Source organism: Chrysochloris asiatica, unplaced genomic scaffold, assembly GCF_000296735.1.
Source record: "Chrysochloris asiatica unplaced genomic scaffold, ChrAsi1.0 scaffold00074, whole genome shotgun sequence".
NCBI classification, from domain to species: Eukaryota; Metazoa; Chordata; class Mammalia; order Afrosoricida; family Chrysochloridae; genus Chrysochloris; species Chrysochloris asiatica.
The window spans coordinates 13,726,064-13,742,757 of record NW_006408592.1 but is presented as its reverse complement, the minus strand read 5'-3'; the positions used below and the strand labels follow the sequence as shown (position 1 = coordinate 13,742,757).

At 39.9% G+C, this 16,694-nt stretch overlaps 1 protein-coding gene and 1 pseudogene across 1 annotated transcript in view; one reads left to right on the top strand and one right to left on the bottom strand.

Moving 5' to 3' along the window:
- RSF1 (remodeling and spacing factor 1) overlaps positions 1 to 16,694 on the bottom strand; it is a 179,625-nt gene that overhangs the window by 117,656 nt on the left and 45,275 nt on the right. The gene's annotated exons all lie outside the window — the stretch shown is intronic.
- On the top strand, positions 3,281 to 4,351 carry LOC102833911 (annotated as a pseudogene).

The window sequence follows — 16,694 nt, the reverse complement described above, 5'->3', positions numbered from 1 at the left end:
TAAAATTAGGGGGCAATAAAGGCATGAAGTGACTGACTTACAAGTATTCAAGAGGGAGTTTGGTTTAACAGTGTGCAGAAGAAGATAAGAGTCCCCACTGTATAATTTTCATCTTGTCCAGATGGATCTGGTGAAAAGAGATGGGGATAAGATTCTTATGATTTAATAGTGAGTAATTGTTATCATGACTAATTGTGACTGCCAAAATTGTAAAGGTAGCAGTTTTGTGACAAAAGCAGTTAAGTAATATTGGTTTTCCTTGCCTGTTGTTGTTGTTGTTGTTAAGTGCCATCGAGTCGGTTCCGACCCATGCCTACTACTGTAAAATAAGACACTTGAGTGAGACCGAAAGGAATGTTGGGAAACACGATTACAGAAAACTTGTATGTCCGTCTTCAGCCTATAACTGATAGGAATATACCTAAAGGGGTTCTAGAACTTGCCCAGTGAAACAGGCCTCTTGTGGAGCCTTTGCAGAGTATAGGACATTAGGTGGAATCCTGAGTCCCATCCAGAATCTTCTGAGGTGGGACACTCCCACTATAAAAAACAAGCAGACCAGCCTGGAACAGCTAGAGCAACGGAAGATACATCTTCAAAGAAAGACCATCAGGAAAAACCCAAAACAAAAATGTCAGTATGACTGGCTACTATAAGAATAAGCAAGCTGTTCACCAGGAAGCCATCAAGCCAAACAATCAAGTTCCTTCAGGACAAACTCCTCTCTAAGACTGAAACTCAAAGGGAACACATGAGCAGGCATGTAAGCTTGCTGACGACTACATTGGTCTACCAGTGAGTCGAAGAAGGGGAAAGGCGGCAGTGAAGAAACAGGCTGAGTTCAACCACGATCCATCAACTCCCATTGACCTCAAGATGAGAGAGAAAAGAGGAAAGGCTGCTGCTGGTTCAATACGTGGTGAGACCTGGGGACACCTGAGCCCATGGACAAGGACATAGCCACAGAGGGCCAGAGCTGAGAGTGAAGCATCCAGCTGATATGAAAGTGAGGGAAGAAAAGAGGCACAAGAACACCCAAATGTGCAAATAGTACCCAATTCACCTAGCCTCCACGGCTTGATAATCAGAACTTGTCTACAGAAAGATTAAAAAAAAATTTTTTTTTTGATAAAGGAAACAAGGGTAAATTGCTACAATTTGATGAACGTGACCTATACTCATGGAAGTAGTAACTCTAAATACCAACAAGACAGGGAAGGAGTCTTCACATCAAGTATCAATTCTATCCCCACTGTAAACAGGGTAGAGAGGGATGGGAAACTTAAGACACTGGCTACCTAATATGAGGCGGTGATAAAGGCACGAAGTGACCAGCTTACAAGGTTTGAAGAGGGAGTTTAAGAGTGGTGGGGAGAAGAAAGTGTCCCCACTGAATAGTTGTCATCTTGTCTAGATGGGTAGGGTAAAAGAGATGGGGATAAGATACTTATGATTCAGTAGTAATTGTTATCATGGCTAACTATGACGGTCACAATTATAAAGGGAGACATTTTGTAACAAAAATGGGTGAGCAGTTAATCCTACAGTCAAGAAACAAAGGATCCTAGAACCATCAAGGAAGAAGAGCACAAGAGATATGCAGGACCTTATCCAGAGAAGCAGCAATACCAGAAATGGAGGCAGAGACAGGGACATGGGCAGGCGGAGTGGCTGAGGACACTAGATTTCTGGGAAGAGAGGCACTAAGAGATGGTGGCCATGAGGCAGACTTGGAGAATGTGCCCTTTGGTGCCGGAGTGTTTTTTTGGTTTTGTTTTGTTTTAAAGAGCTAAAGGGAACAGAGAGAAATACTGTTAAATTATGGGACATGGAGGGGAATGCAATCATTGTGATGAAACAAGTTGTATGATGATTTGTTGAATGTAAAACTGATGATCTGCCCAGTAAACTTTCATTCAATCTACAATAAAAACTTAAAAGAAAAAAAAAAAATCTATAACATACATCAAAACAATAATTTCTCCCAAGTAATCAATATACAAAATTAAGCTATTTTAAATCCTTTGTTTGGTTTTATTTTTAACTAAATATAGATCTGTTTTGAAAGAAGTGCAGCCAGAGTGTTCCTTGGAGGCCAGGATGGCTAAGCTTCGTCTCTCATACTTTGGACATATTGTCCAGAGGAAACAGTCGCTGGAGAAGGATGTCATGCTGGGTAAGGTGGAGGGTCAGAGAAAAAGAGGAAGACCCCTAATGAGATGGATTGGCCAGGTGGCATCATTGATGAACTCAAGTGTGGCAGCAGTGGTGAGTTTGGCCCAGGATCGGATATTGTTTTGTTCTGCTGTACATGGAGTCGCTATGAGTCGGTTCCGACTCGATGGCACCTGACAATAACAAATATTCAATTTACCATTCTTTGTATTCTCTAAAATAGTGATGTCTATTCAACAGAATGTCCACCAGAATAGAAATGTGAGTAGTGAGTGTGAAAACGAACAGGCCTGGCAAGTCCAAGTGTGAAGAGAGAGCTTGGTGGACTAGACAGCCATGGTCATAGGCCTTTCCAGCTCCACTAAATCTCTCATGTGCAGGGCATGCAGCCCTTCTCTGTGGTGGATGCCATGGGATTCCTGCTGCTGGGCATCCTGGCCACCTGCTAAGCCTCTGTGCTTGCCCTGGGTCCCTAGGGAACCAGAGTTCAGGCGCAGGGGAAGAGAAGTGGCCACCAAAACGCAGCCGGGTGCCAGGCTGGGTGGGGTCTGCAGGCCCAAGACCCAAGAGCATGGTGTCATTAGGGGAGAAAGCCAGTAGCCTGCTGGAGAAATTAACACTCTGGGACTCGAACAGCAGCAGCTTCAGCTTCAGCCACAAAAGGGTGAATCTAGCATGTCTGAGTTCTATGGGCCAAGCAAGGGAGTGAGAGTGGGCTGGGAAGACCTAGGAAATCCGGGCCCTGAGAAGCTACTAGAAGACCTGGGGATGAGCCTTTGCAGCTGACTCAAGAGCAAGGAACCCTGTATGCTAAGCAGAACTCACAGTTTCTTTAAGGTGCAGGGTTACAAAACTCCCTTTCTCAGGGGGGGACTGCCCCCAACCAGGATCTACCCTCTAACTCAGTCATTGCTTCCAGACTTTTGGCTACAGACCACGGCCATGGCCCCAAGCACCTGCTCGCTCCAGCTTTACCAGTAGCTCAGCCAGTGATGCAAGCATGTTGTCCAGTTCCTGGGACAGCCTGCTGCTGGACAGGATGGTGGTGCTGGAGGTAGCCAGTTCTGCAGCAACAGTACTAGTGGCATCAACAAGAGCAATGACCATGGACATGAGAGCCCTCTGCCCGTCGAACAGTGCCTGTTTGGCCAGCCCCTAGCCAGGTCTTCAGCCAACTATTTATTCCCCCAGAGGGTTTTCCTCCACCTACCAGAAGGCTCAATGCTGTCCTGATCTGGCTTTGTGGTCACCGACCTGCAGCGTTCGGTTGCCAGGAAAGCTACCACTCTTATCCCCTGAAACTGGGCAACCCTGGAGCTCAAGCTGGGACTGGAGTGAGTGCACAAGGGGCCCTTGGAAAGACACGGAGTGCAACCTGAACAACACTCAATGACTGCCACTATGGAGACTGCCACAGACACCCACTGTCAGGGTGAGTTAACAGTGCTGCTGTGCCTAGCAGTAGGCAAGAGAATTGAGTCAGGGATTGAGTCATCTGGTCACAAGGAGCTGCCGGGTCCTTTTGCTCCCGAGACCGCCCAGACCTGGATGAAGGAGCAGGAACAGAAGCAGGAGTCATCGTATCAAGGGCAACAAAGACATCTAAGGGCAGAGTAATGCCTGCCAGGCTCTGGACAGCTTCTACTACACCCAGTGCTTTTTCTGCTGCTCCTGTGGGCGGACTTTGCACTGCAAGGCTTTCTACAGTGTCAACAACTCTGTGTACAGCAAGAAGATTAGTGATTCTGGAGATTCGGGAAGCAACTGAGAAATGTTGTGTATGAGGTCATTTGATTCTAGAGAAGATTCTGCAGGCAACGGGAAGCCCTATCACCCAGGCTGCTTCCAATGTATCATTGGCAACAAGGCCCAGATGGCAGCTCTCCTTCTCACTAGACTTCTCCAACCAATTGTACTGTGTCACCGACTGCCACAAAAATTATGTCCCTAAGTGTGCAGCCAATCTATCCTTTCCTCAGAGAGCTATGAGGACATCATGAGGGTGCTATCCATGGACCAGGATTACCACTTTGAGTGGTACCACTGTGAGGATTGCCAGATGCAGCTGACTGATGAGGAAGGCTGCTACTGCTTTCCTCTGGATGGGCACGTGTTCTGTCACAGCTGTCACATGCAGTAGCTCAAAATCTGACAGCCCCCTACCAACTATGTCTAACCTGCCACCACGACAGATGCTGCCATCACTACCACTGACAAACTCTTGACCAGTTGGCCCCTTAAGCAAGTGGAAGCACTCTGCAAGCTTGGGCAGAGCCCTCGGGGAGGGCCCTAGGGCCCTAGACTCAGAGGTTATAACATTCCAAATAGATTGTGGAGAAGAAACCTTCAGGCACACAGAGGCAAGCTCTAGTACTTTTTGACTTTCTGAAGATCTCCTTCCAATCTGCATGGCAAGTATATACTTGTGTATAAGTCAAGCAATGTTTGGGTTCTGAGTTATAGGAAAAAAGAGCTATGAAGGGTGCTCTCCTCACTTTCTTGTACACTACACATAGTGCTAGATATGGGACCCACCAGGCTGTCTCTGCATTTGGATGAAGAGGTGGAAACTCCAGGAAAAAAAGGAAATGTTCTGTATCTACACTGTTCAATACAGTAGCCACTTACCACATTTAACTATGCAGAACTTGCTACGTGGCGTCCTAGCTTGGCACTGTAGGATAAGCACTGGACTGCTAACCACAAAGTCAGCAACTCAAACCTACCAGCTGCTCCTTAGAAACCCTATATAGGGCTACTATGAGTTGGAACCAATGTAATAGCACTTAACATCAACACGTGACCAATGGGAGATGTGTTGTGACACTGTAGGTTATGCACTGGACTGCTAACCACAAGATTGGTGGTTCAAACCCACCAGTTGCTCCTCAGAAACCCTATTTAGGGTCACTATGAGTCAAAACCAACTCAACAGCACTTAACAACCACATGTGGCTAATGAAACTAAGAAACTAAATTTTTTAATGTTATTTATTATAAATGTAAACAATCACAATTGATAAATGACTATAAATTTGGACACTGCAGCTATAAAGTATCAATCATATATTGAAAACACAATTCTTTTCCCAAAACACATATAGACAAGCTCCAAATTTTCTAAAGTCTCATTTTCAGAACACCAGATAACAATCAACTTCCTTCTTTATCAACTTCCTCCTAAAAGATTTATTTATTAATCAGCTTTGTGTCATTCTAGAAAACATAGGTTTTGTCTAAGTGAATCAAGATCTTCCTTACCTTTCACATGACTGATATGATACATAACCTTTAACAGTCTCCTGTTTCTTTCACAATGTCTTAGAAGATGAAAAGAGTCTTAGGCAGGAAAAAAAAAAAAAAAAAAGGAAGGACCTGCCAACATGATGAAGGTATGAAAGAGCAAAAAAGTGAAACAATTCTAGACTGCAGTACTGATCCAATCATCCAAAGACATTCTATATACTCTGGTGTTTTTTGTGGCATCTTAAGAATGCTGCTTCTACAATTCTAGTCTGTTACTTAAAATTCTGCTTTAAATGGTAGAAATTGACTGCAATCCATAATGACTAAAGACAATTCTTCTCATTCAGCTATAAAGTCTTTTACTTAAATTTCCTGTAAACTAATAGCCACAAAAAGTTACATTTTTATCTAGGCCATTGATAAAAGCACACTGATTTCAGAAGCAGTGGTTTAAAACTAAACTTAAAATAATAACCTTTTGCTTACTGCCCAGACTTGAGACAATGTTCGTAGAACACAGTCTGAGCAATAGTGACACTAGTCCTAGGGATCACTGCCATGCTTTCATATACTTTTCTTCAAAGAGTTCATTTAATCAATCATCTAAAGTTTTCTGAAGAACAAAGAAAAGGCTCAAGACTATGAACTAATTGTAACTCAGATTACTATTTGAAATGTACAGCAAAGGGATACTAGGTAAGTTTAGTACAAATGACTAACCTCAGTTCATAACCATTATGGATAAAACAAAATTAAAATTAAAATCCAAGAAAAACTGTTTTGCATGAAGAGAAGTCAAAGTACAGCTGCTGCTTCACTTTAGGTTCTGAGTCCCACGTAAACTCATATTGTTCTTCCCACATCACCGGGTCTCACAGAACCCAAATTGCAGGGAAACTGATTACCATACAGAGCATAATCAGTATGCTCTAAAATGATCAGCTAGGCTGTTCTAACACCAGCAATCCAGAAATCAGAAATGAGAAGGCAATTAGGGGAACTAGCAGTGTCTTTTGGAACTGCCTGACAGAATTATTCCTAAATGAGAAGGCAGGTATTTTCTTATAGAGAAGAAAGGCCTCGGGGCGAGATGAAGTATGCCACCCTCATACTAATCAGTCTTTAAAAAGTTGTTGTTAACGATCATCCAGTCGGCCCCTGACTTACAGTAACCCTACACACATCAGGGCTCACTGGCTGATTTTCGGAACAGATGACCAGGCCTTTTTTCCTAGTCTGTCTTAATCTGGAAGCTCCACTGATACCTGCTCAGCATCACAGCAGCATGACAAATGACAACTGTGCTTGAGATGGACTGGCCTGGAATCAAACCCAGGTCTCCAGCATGGAAGGCGAGAATTTAACATTGAACTACCACTGCCTTCCTTATTTACACTTTCAGCTTCCTCAGTCAGAGGAAATGGGAAGCTCTTAAAGCAATAGGTATGCCTCCAACTCTAATCAGATGATCCTAGTGCTCTTCTCTCTTTTCCCTCTACTTAATTTAAAAATCATGGACAAAGAGCAACAGAAACATCCAAACAAAATTTTTAAAAGAAAATAAATGATATAACACCATTTAAAGCGAAGACAGGAAGGATTTACCAAAAACTTTTTTTCTTTAACATTTCAAATCCAGACAAAAAAGGAAAAGCCTTCCTTCACCTAGATGTACCAATTGCTAACATTTTACCACTGAATGGGAAACATTTTACATAGGGTAAAACCATGAGGAAAAGCCTCTCTAATAAAGATGATACAACAATGAAGAAAAGCAGGCAACCAAGCCAAGAATAAGAACACTATAAAACTCCTGAAGCCGTAAAAAAAAAGCTCCTTGTGTGGCTAGACACAAGCAGTAAGCAAAAAAAGGAAAGTGATTAAAGATGCTAATGGAGAGGTCAATCTTACAAATCATATAGAGTTTAGCTTTTATTTGAAGTATAATGAGAAACCACATGAGGAATTTAGTAAAGTTTCAAGATCTGCTTTTTTCTTTTTTGAAAGGTCAGTCTGTGTCTAGAATCTGTTTCAAAGTAATGGAATTAGAAACAAAATTATACCAAAGTTGGCTGTTGGACACATAAGTTCATTATGTAACTTCCTACTTTAAGAGGGAGCTTCTAAAAAGTACATGGAAAAGTGAAATGAAAAGATAATAGATTTTTTCCACAAGCTTTTTGAAACCACATAGTATTATGTGTATCAGTCCTAGTGTTGTGAAGTGTCATCAAGTTGGTTCCAACTCATAGCAATCCTATATAGGGTTTTCAAGAAGCGACTGGTGGGCTTGAACACTCAATCTTGCAGTTAACAGTGCAGTGTTTATCCTACAGCACCACACCAGGATTTGTTTCATATACCCCCTAATTTAAAAAGGTATGTGGAATAGTCGTGATGGTTACAAAGCATTGTGAGCATAATTAACACCACTTAAAATGGTTAAGATGAGGCTTTCTACTCCCGTAAAGATTTACACCCTCGGAAACCCTGTACAGGGTCGCTATGGGTCGGACCCGACTCGATGGCACTTAACAACAACAACAACAAAATGGTTAAAGTGGCAAATTTTATATTATAAGTATTTTATAATAATTTTTAAAAAGTATAGGAGGCGAGATCATTTTGACTGCTATAATAAATGAACTGCTGTTATTAAGTGCTGTCAAGTCAGTTTTGACTCATAGCAACCCTGTATAGGGTTTCCAAGTAGCAGCTATTGGTTTGAACTGCCAGCTTTGCAGTTTGCAGTCCAGTGCTGATCCCACAGCACCACACCAGGAGTCTACAGCACCACATTGTTGTTGTTGTTAAGTGCCATCTAGTCAGTTCTGACCCATAACGACCCTTTATAAAGTTTCCAAGGAGCAGCTGGTGAGCTTGAACTACCGACCTTGCAGTTCAAACACCTTTGCAGTCTGGCGTAATAACCCACAGTGCCATTAGAGCAGGACAAAATAGGAGACAACCGCTATACTTCAGACAAGAGACAAGATGGCCTAGACTAAATTTGCAGCAATAGAGATGCAGAATAACACACTTACGGAAAACCACAAAATTTAGAAATATTCTAAATTTCAAAACAATTTCCTGTAAAGTACCTTTGCCAAACCTTAATCCAAGAAAGTGACAACTTTATATCTGTCTTCTATATGACGCTTAGAATTTGTTTTCTTTAAAGCAGAAACCTTGGCTTTTAGTTTTAATTATACTCATAATCTAGAAAAGCAACATATACACAGCCATTTAATAAAGTCAAATAATTTCATTTATATTGTATTGTTTCTGATATTTTACCCAATACTCAAAATTTTAAACGTTCATATTTCACTTAAATGGATGAAATGAATACTTCATGTATATATATATATTTTTTTTTCACTTCATGTATTTTTAAGAACTGTTGTATTATGTATACATTACGAAAACCACTATACAGAAAGTATGGAAAAAGATATGCAAACCTGAATTTTCTCAACAGTAAAAGTATTGTACCAGATGAAATAAGTTCTCCAGCTCTAATATTCAATGTCTAGGTCTCAGAATTGAGACAATTTATCTTAGAATAATAGCATCTGATCTTAGAAATGCTGAATCAGGAGCAAGGATCCAACTCATATCCCCCGGGAATAGAAATTTTAACACCTACAATGTGATGTGATTCACCAAGATCAAACAACTCAGTAAGAACCCAGACCCCGGCCTTCCAGTCTAGGGCTCCTTCTTAAAACACCAATGGAAAGAAAAATAGTTCAGGAGATATAAGTTTTGAACCAAGCCACCCTTAATGCACAGCTTCATCTCTGATTTCGATCTTTGGTTGCTTCTGCCTATAGACCCTGAGGCATTTTATCCATTTCTAAAATGTAAGATAGCTCATAGTTGCTGTGGCAACAGAAGATTATTACTAGACCTCTTCTAATCCATTCTTATCAAAACATTTGAAACAGCCACTCTACTTCCAAACTGCTTTCTGAAAATTTTATAAATATAAAAATAAAGTCAGTTAGAGTATATATTCTTAATAAGAGTCAATATCACCCCCAAGCAGAGTTCTGGTGTAACGCTGTAAGATAAAGCACTGGACAGCAAGGTCGGTTCAAACACACCATCCGCTCCTTGGAAACCCTATACAGGGTTTCTATGAATAGGGCTGACACAACAACAATCTCCCCCCCACCCCATCCCCCAAGGTGGCAAAAACTGGTTTGGCAAGGGGGAAGGAATCCAAAATTCAACCTACCTGACAAAATTCTTATTCCTTAGTGTCTATCATAAATTAATTCAACAACTATTTTAACTAATTTAAATTTACTTTTTCTCCTTAGGAATGTGTTAATGAAAAAATTTGAGAAATACTATGCTATAGAATAAAAAAGTAGTAAGCATTATAACCCATAAAGCAGCTCACTACTATACTATAAACAATGTCCAATCAACAAAGGGGGGGGCTGTATCCCACTGACACCAAGCAAAACTGTAAACTGTCCAAATGCCAACAAGAATTGATTAAATCCATAATGTTAGACAGAATAACGGGAGAAAGAGTACATTTAAACTTTAGTATTAAAAGTAGAAAATGCAAGCAAACTGTCTTTAAAAAATGTTTCTGCAAAGCAGTTCTACAAACCTGCAAAAAGAGTTCCTGTAGGTATGAAAGAAATAATCTGAATTAGTACCAAACCCAGTGCCATTGTGTGAATTCTAATTCATAGCAACCCTATGGAGAGTGTATCCAAGGCTGTGATCTTTTACAGGCGCAGAAAGCCTCCTTTCTCCTGCAGAGCCACTGGTGGATTCTAATTGCTGACCTTGTGGTTAGCAGCCCAGTGCTTAACCACTACGCCACCAGGGCTTCTGAACTAGTAACAGTAAGCAGGGAAAAAGAGATGAGAAAGATAAAGCAAAATGGAAAGAAAAAGCTTTGGGTTATTCAGTTCACTGTGTGAGCATCAAGTGATACCACTGACCCAATACCTTTGCTGTCTCCTTTCTTCTCACTTCTTTTGGGGGAGGAAAAGAAGATAATACTCCCATTGAATCTATATTTAGACGTAAACAATAAAGTCCCCATGTGTAGTTAGTATTTATACTGGTTTCCTAACACGAGCCCTCCATAAAGTGCAAAGCTTCTCTTCTCAACACTAAAAAAATATTTTGGCTAAATATGTGTTATGAAATGTTTGATTTCTCTTTTGTAGACAATTCAAATTTGCGAATACATACTAAAAGAATTCAGTTGCTTTACGAAATATATATCCTGTCTTTATTCCCTGCAGCAAATGATTAGTTTTCACTTTTCTTTAAATCAACATTCATTTGACAAGCAGAGGTAAATAAATGAGTAACATATATGTCATTTTCCTGAAAAATGCCTGTCAAAAACAAAATGGGCTCACTGTCATTTCTACTTATCTCATTAAGTGAGACAGTGCATATAAAGAAAAGCATTTTATAAACTATAAAGCAATATACAAACCAAATGGTGATCATGTCTGATTTAAAGCAAAATATTGATATCTTTGATGGGGGTCAGCCAGCAGACTGCTAAAAACAATCAACAAACAAACAAAGTAAGATGGAAGTGGTTTTTGAAGTATGATAAAATGAAACATTAGCAAAACAAGCAATAAAAACAGGATATCTGCCTGATGACTTCTTAGGGAATTGGTTATCTATCCGAGTATTTGATAACTATGTAAATTAACGAAAAAGAAGAGAACAGTATGTGTCTCTGGACACCTTATATCCGTTTTTAAACCATTCATTCCACTCTGAACTTCTTTACTGCAGACAGAAACTTCTGTACCACAAAACAGTGGTAGTGAAAACTTTCAAAAACAGAATAAAAAAATTATGATGAAAATGTTGAAACAAGCCCCACAATAGAGATCAGTATAATAAAACTCTATGAACTCATGATCCTGCTTCAACGATTACCAACTCTGCCTGAAAGACTTTTCCCACTATTTTAAAGCAAACTTCAGGTATCATATGAATTCATCCATAAATATTTCAGTATGTACTTCTATGGGATAAGACTCTTTAAAATAACCATAATGCTATTATTGTTGTTAAATGCCGTGGAGTCTGTTCCAACTCATAGCAAACCCATATAGGGTTTACAGCTGGTAAGTTTGAGCCACTGACCTTGTGGTTAGCAGTCCAGTGCTTATCCTACAACACCACATCAGCAATCCATTATTACCAACTAAAATTTGTTGTTGTTGTTAAGTGCCATTGAGTCAGTTCCAATTGGGAGTAACCCTGTAAGTTTCTTTGCAGGAGCAGAAAGCCTCATCTTTCTTCCACGGAACAGCTGGTGAGCTCTAACAACCAAGCATGTGGTTCGAAGTCCAGTTACTTATTGATTATATGGAGCCACCATGCTCCCATTAGATGCCATCAAGTCCCTTCTGACCCATACAAAACAGAACAGAAACACTGTCTGGTCCTGCACCATCTTCACAACTGTTACTATGTTTGAGCCCAATGTTGCTGCCACTGTGTCAACCCACCTCATTTTGGGTCATCTTTACCAAGCATGAATGTCCCTTTCCAGAGATTGGTCTTTCCTGACAACATGTCCCAAGTACAAGAGACGAAGTCTTGTTATCCTCACTTCTAAGGGGCATTCTGATTGTACATCCAAGATACATTCGTTTGTTCTTCTGGCAGTCCATGGTACTTTCAATATTGTTCACCAACACTTTAATTCAAACGCACCAATCTTCTGTTTTTCCGCCTTTCAAATGCATATGAGGTAATTGAAAATATCAGGGTCAAGTGTACCTTAATCCTCAAAATGACATCTTTGCTCTTTAACACTTTAATGAGGTATCTTGAAGCAAATCTGTGTAATAAAACACATCGTTTGATTTCTTGACTGCCGCTTCATGACCACTGATTGTGGATCCAATAAAAATATTTAGTTATTCCTTTGTTGTTGTTTGGTGCCACTGAGTCAGTACCAACTCATAGCGACCCTATGCACAAAACAACAAAAAAATGCCTGGTTCTGGACCAACCTCACAATCATTGCTATACCTGGATCCACTGCTGCCGCAACTGTACCAATCCATCTCACTAGGGACCTTCCTCTTTTTCTCTGACCCTCCTTAACCAAACATGGTTTCCTTCTCCGTGGACTGGTCCCTCCTGATAATATATCCGAAGTATGAGAGACAGTCTGGCCATCTTCCAAAGAGCACTCTGGCTGTACTTCTTCCAACATAGATCTGTTTGTTCTTTTGGCAGTCCATGGTACCTTCAATATTCTCCTCCAACAACCACAACTCAAATGCATCAATTCTTTTACAGTCTTCCTTATTCACTGTTCAACTTTTGCATGCAGTAATTCCTTAATATTGTCAAACTTCCTGTCAACTAAAGAATTAAAAAATATCTTCAATTAAACAAGATATAAAATTATATTTTGTTACCTCTGTAGCAGATGCTAACAGTAACTCCCCCAACACTTACCATGCCAGAGCAGGCAAGTCAGAAAAAACCTAGCTACAAGCATGTGCAAGTCTTTGCATGAGGGTTCTATCTAACCACAGGGCTAGAGAGATAATCCTTGCTGGTAGTATATCTGACAATAACTGACAGATGTTCCCTAGCTCCACAGTTATGATAAATCTCAGCTATCACCTACACTCAGAGCTCAGAGCTCAACAGCAAGACTCTGCCTCAGTTGCCTAGGAAAGTAACTCACTTGAGAGTGCATCCTGTGTTGACTTTTTCCCTTTGTTGTCTCACATTCACCACCAATATTTTCTGGCATCACTTGCCAAATAAATTAACTGAACTCACTCATATCTTTGTTTTATGGTCTGCTTATTGGGAAACCTGATATAAGTCCCTGAGATAAAGATGTGAGTTCTGGATGAAAGGTATTCACTTTAGAAAACTGTACACATAAAAATCTCTGCAAATATTTTCAGAAGAGTTTAGAGATAACAAAAAGGCATAAAAAGATCCCAGTTTGAAGAACCCTTCCTCCTAAACATTACAGATAGCTGAGATTTTAATTGTGTTTCAAAAAAGTTCAACAAAATTATTCAATTATTTTGAAAAACAGCACTTCATCACTGCTGCTGACAAACAAGCACCACTAACTCAATATTTAGTTCTTCTGTACATAAAATCTAATGTAATTGAAAATAAGACCACTATTAGGTGAAGCTCTTACTTAAAAACAAAGACGCAGGCAAGCAAAACTCCAGAAGTTCCTAGTAGGAATGGTTTATGAAAAATCCAAACATGAAACTTACAAATATTTTAATTAATTTATGACTCTGAATGTATTTTGTTTTAACTATTAGTGAAAGATTCACTGGGCAAATTATTGAATGATACAGAATGCATCAAGAAAAGATGGAAGTTGTCAAGGACTTCCTTCTTCTTGGATCAACTATCAACACTCGTGGAAGCAGCAGTCAAGAGATCAGACAACATATTGCATTGGGCAAATCTGCTGCACAGGAACTTTTTAAAGTATTGAAGAGCAGAGATGTCAGCTTGAGGACTAAGGTGCGCCTGACCCAAGCCATGGTATTTTCAACAACAACATTAGTGATCTGAAACAAGAATACATAGCTTTTAGAGGGTGGTTTGTTTGGTTTTATCTCGATTTTTTAAATCAACATGGAGCTATCATGAATCCCTTATACCTAATCCCTCTTCCCAGAATAAATTGTCTGCATTCAATAGTCTCCATTTTCTCATCTGCCTCATTTGCTCCCAATTCTCCATAATCTGACATCCAACAGCTATATTAAAGCAACTTTGTAATCCTTGTCTAACTCTTTTGACCACAATTTGTTCTTGAAACCTGGGCGTTCTATTAAAAAAATCCCTATTTCTACTCTTACTTCTTTGACACTTTTTGAATTCCTTTGCAGACTGCTATATGTCTGCCCTCCCCCTGAAAGTCAGTTCTATTCTAGGACTTTAGTTTTTTGTCCCTTGTTGTTGTTAAGTGCCACCAAGTCAGTTCCAGTTCATAGTGACCCCATATAGGATTTCCAAGGAGAAGCTAAGGGGTTTGAACCACCAACTTTGCAGTTAACAGTCCACTGTTTATCCTACAGCACACCGCACCAGAATTCCTCTTTTGTCTCTAAGTGATTACATTTATCCATTTGCTTCAGTTTAAATATGCTATTAATTTGTACTGTTTAACAATATGTTAAAGTAACAGAAAACACTACCAGAGTACTTAAAAACTAAGGAGTTATCTTTTCTTACATTAACAAGAAATCCAGACTAAAGAGTTGCTTGTTTGGGTTTAATGTCTTGACGAATCCACAATACTAAACTTATTGTGGTGGTGGTGGTGGTACATGACATGTAGTCGGTTCTGATTCATAGAGACCCTGCATAGCAGTGCCGAGGCTGTAAATCTTCTCGGGCAGAGACAGCCTCTTCTATCTCCTATAGAATGTCTGGTAGTTTCGAACTGCTGACCTTGAGGTTATTAGCCTGACTCGTAACCACTACGGTACCATAACTTGTTGAAGTTCCCAACATACTATGCTTTTTTCTAGCCTCTATGCCTTACCACAGAGTCCCTGAGTGACGCTGCGGGATAATGCACCACACTGCAATGTCGGTTTAAACCTCACAGCTGGCAGTGCATATACAGTTTCCTCCATTCTACCTCATTCTATTAATCATCCTTTATGGCTCAATTTGCCTGTTGTTTCCTTGGAAACTATTCTCTTCCACCACCTTAAACAGGTTAAATGGTCCTGATGTAAGTACCAAAATGATCCTAATGTGTACTTAGGCATCACATTGTATTATAAATGTCTGTTTGACTGGCTATACGCTGTTGGCTAATGCTCTGAACGTCAAGTTCAATTTAAACCACAAGGTCAGCAGTTTAAGTCCAGAAACCCTATATAGGTTCATTGTGAGTCAGAACTGACTCAATGCACTTAATAACAACAACAACCCCACATTAAACAAACCTGTATGTCAGCACCTAGGGCAGTGCCTAACACATATCATGTATTCAAAAAACACGTTGAATTCATGAATTTGGATGTAAAATTTTTTGTTGTTTAGCTTTTTAATTTAAACTGTCTTGCATTAACACAAACGTCTAACACAAGCAGCTGACTGATTAGTACATAAGTACCCATTAATATATATGCTTCTCACTTCTACTTAAAAGATCCAGAGAGGAAAAAAATGGTAAATTTCTAGAACCACTAAGGGAAATTATATATAAAATAGAAAAATCATCCATTTTTGTTATATTCACTTCTGACACCCTGTCAACAATGTTGTTGTTGTTAAGTGCTGTCGAGTTGATTCCGACCCATAGCGACCCTGTACAGGGTTTCCGAGGCTATAAATCTTTACGGGAGCAGACTGCCTCATCTTTCTCGTGCGGAACTGATAGTAGTTTCTAACTGCCGACCTTGAGGTTCTCAGCCCAATTCGTAACCACTACGCTACCAGAGCTCCATTTCATGTTATCAATTTATCTGTGGTCAAGCATAAACTAGCTTTTATAAGTAAGTGAGCTTCCTAATATGACAAGAGGGCAGGCTACCTAACTAAGATAAGCAAAAAACAAACAATAAACAAGAGACTTTTCCAAATCTCTACTCCTAGCCTTCAGGTCACCAATGATCTACTTTGTCACCACAAATCTGTCTTTCCTGGAGTGTCATACCAATGAAATCATATGGTCTAGCTTTTTTTGGCTAAGTGCTGGTTTGCTGATGCAGATAAGCACTGGACTGCTAAACTCAAGGTTGGTGGTCCAAACCCACTAACCACTCCTCAGAAACCCTATACAGGGTTACTAGGAGTTGGAATTGACTCAATGACATTTAACAAGAAGGGACAAAAGAAACATATTCCTAAAACATAACCAACTTTCAAAGGGAGGGCAGACGTGTAGAGTCTGCAAAGAAATTAAAAAAGGATCAGAGAATTAAGAATAGAAACCAGGAAAGTGTTTTTTGAATAAAATGCCTAAGTTTCAAGATTGATAGCATTTACCCACAACAAAATGTTTTTGAGATTCATCCCTGTTGTCACATATATCAGCAATTCATTTCTTCTTCTCCATATGTAACAAAACATTTGGCATTTTACCATTCTTCGCATGTCCCATTCAGTGATATTGTATTCACCATACTCTGCTACCCTCTCAATAGCCTGTTTCCAAAAATTTCCATCACTCTGAATAGCTCAGTGTCCCCAATGCAATCCCCTTCCACCTTCTCACCTTTTTAATATGAATACTCTCC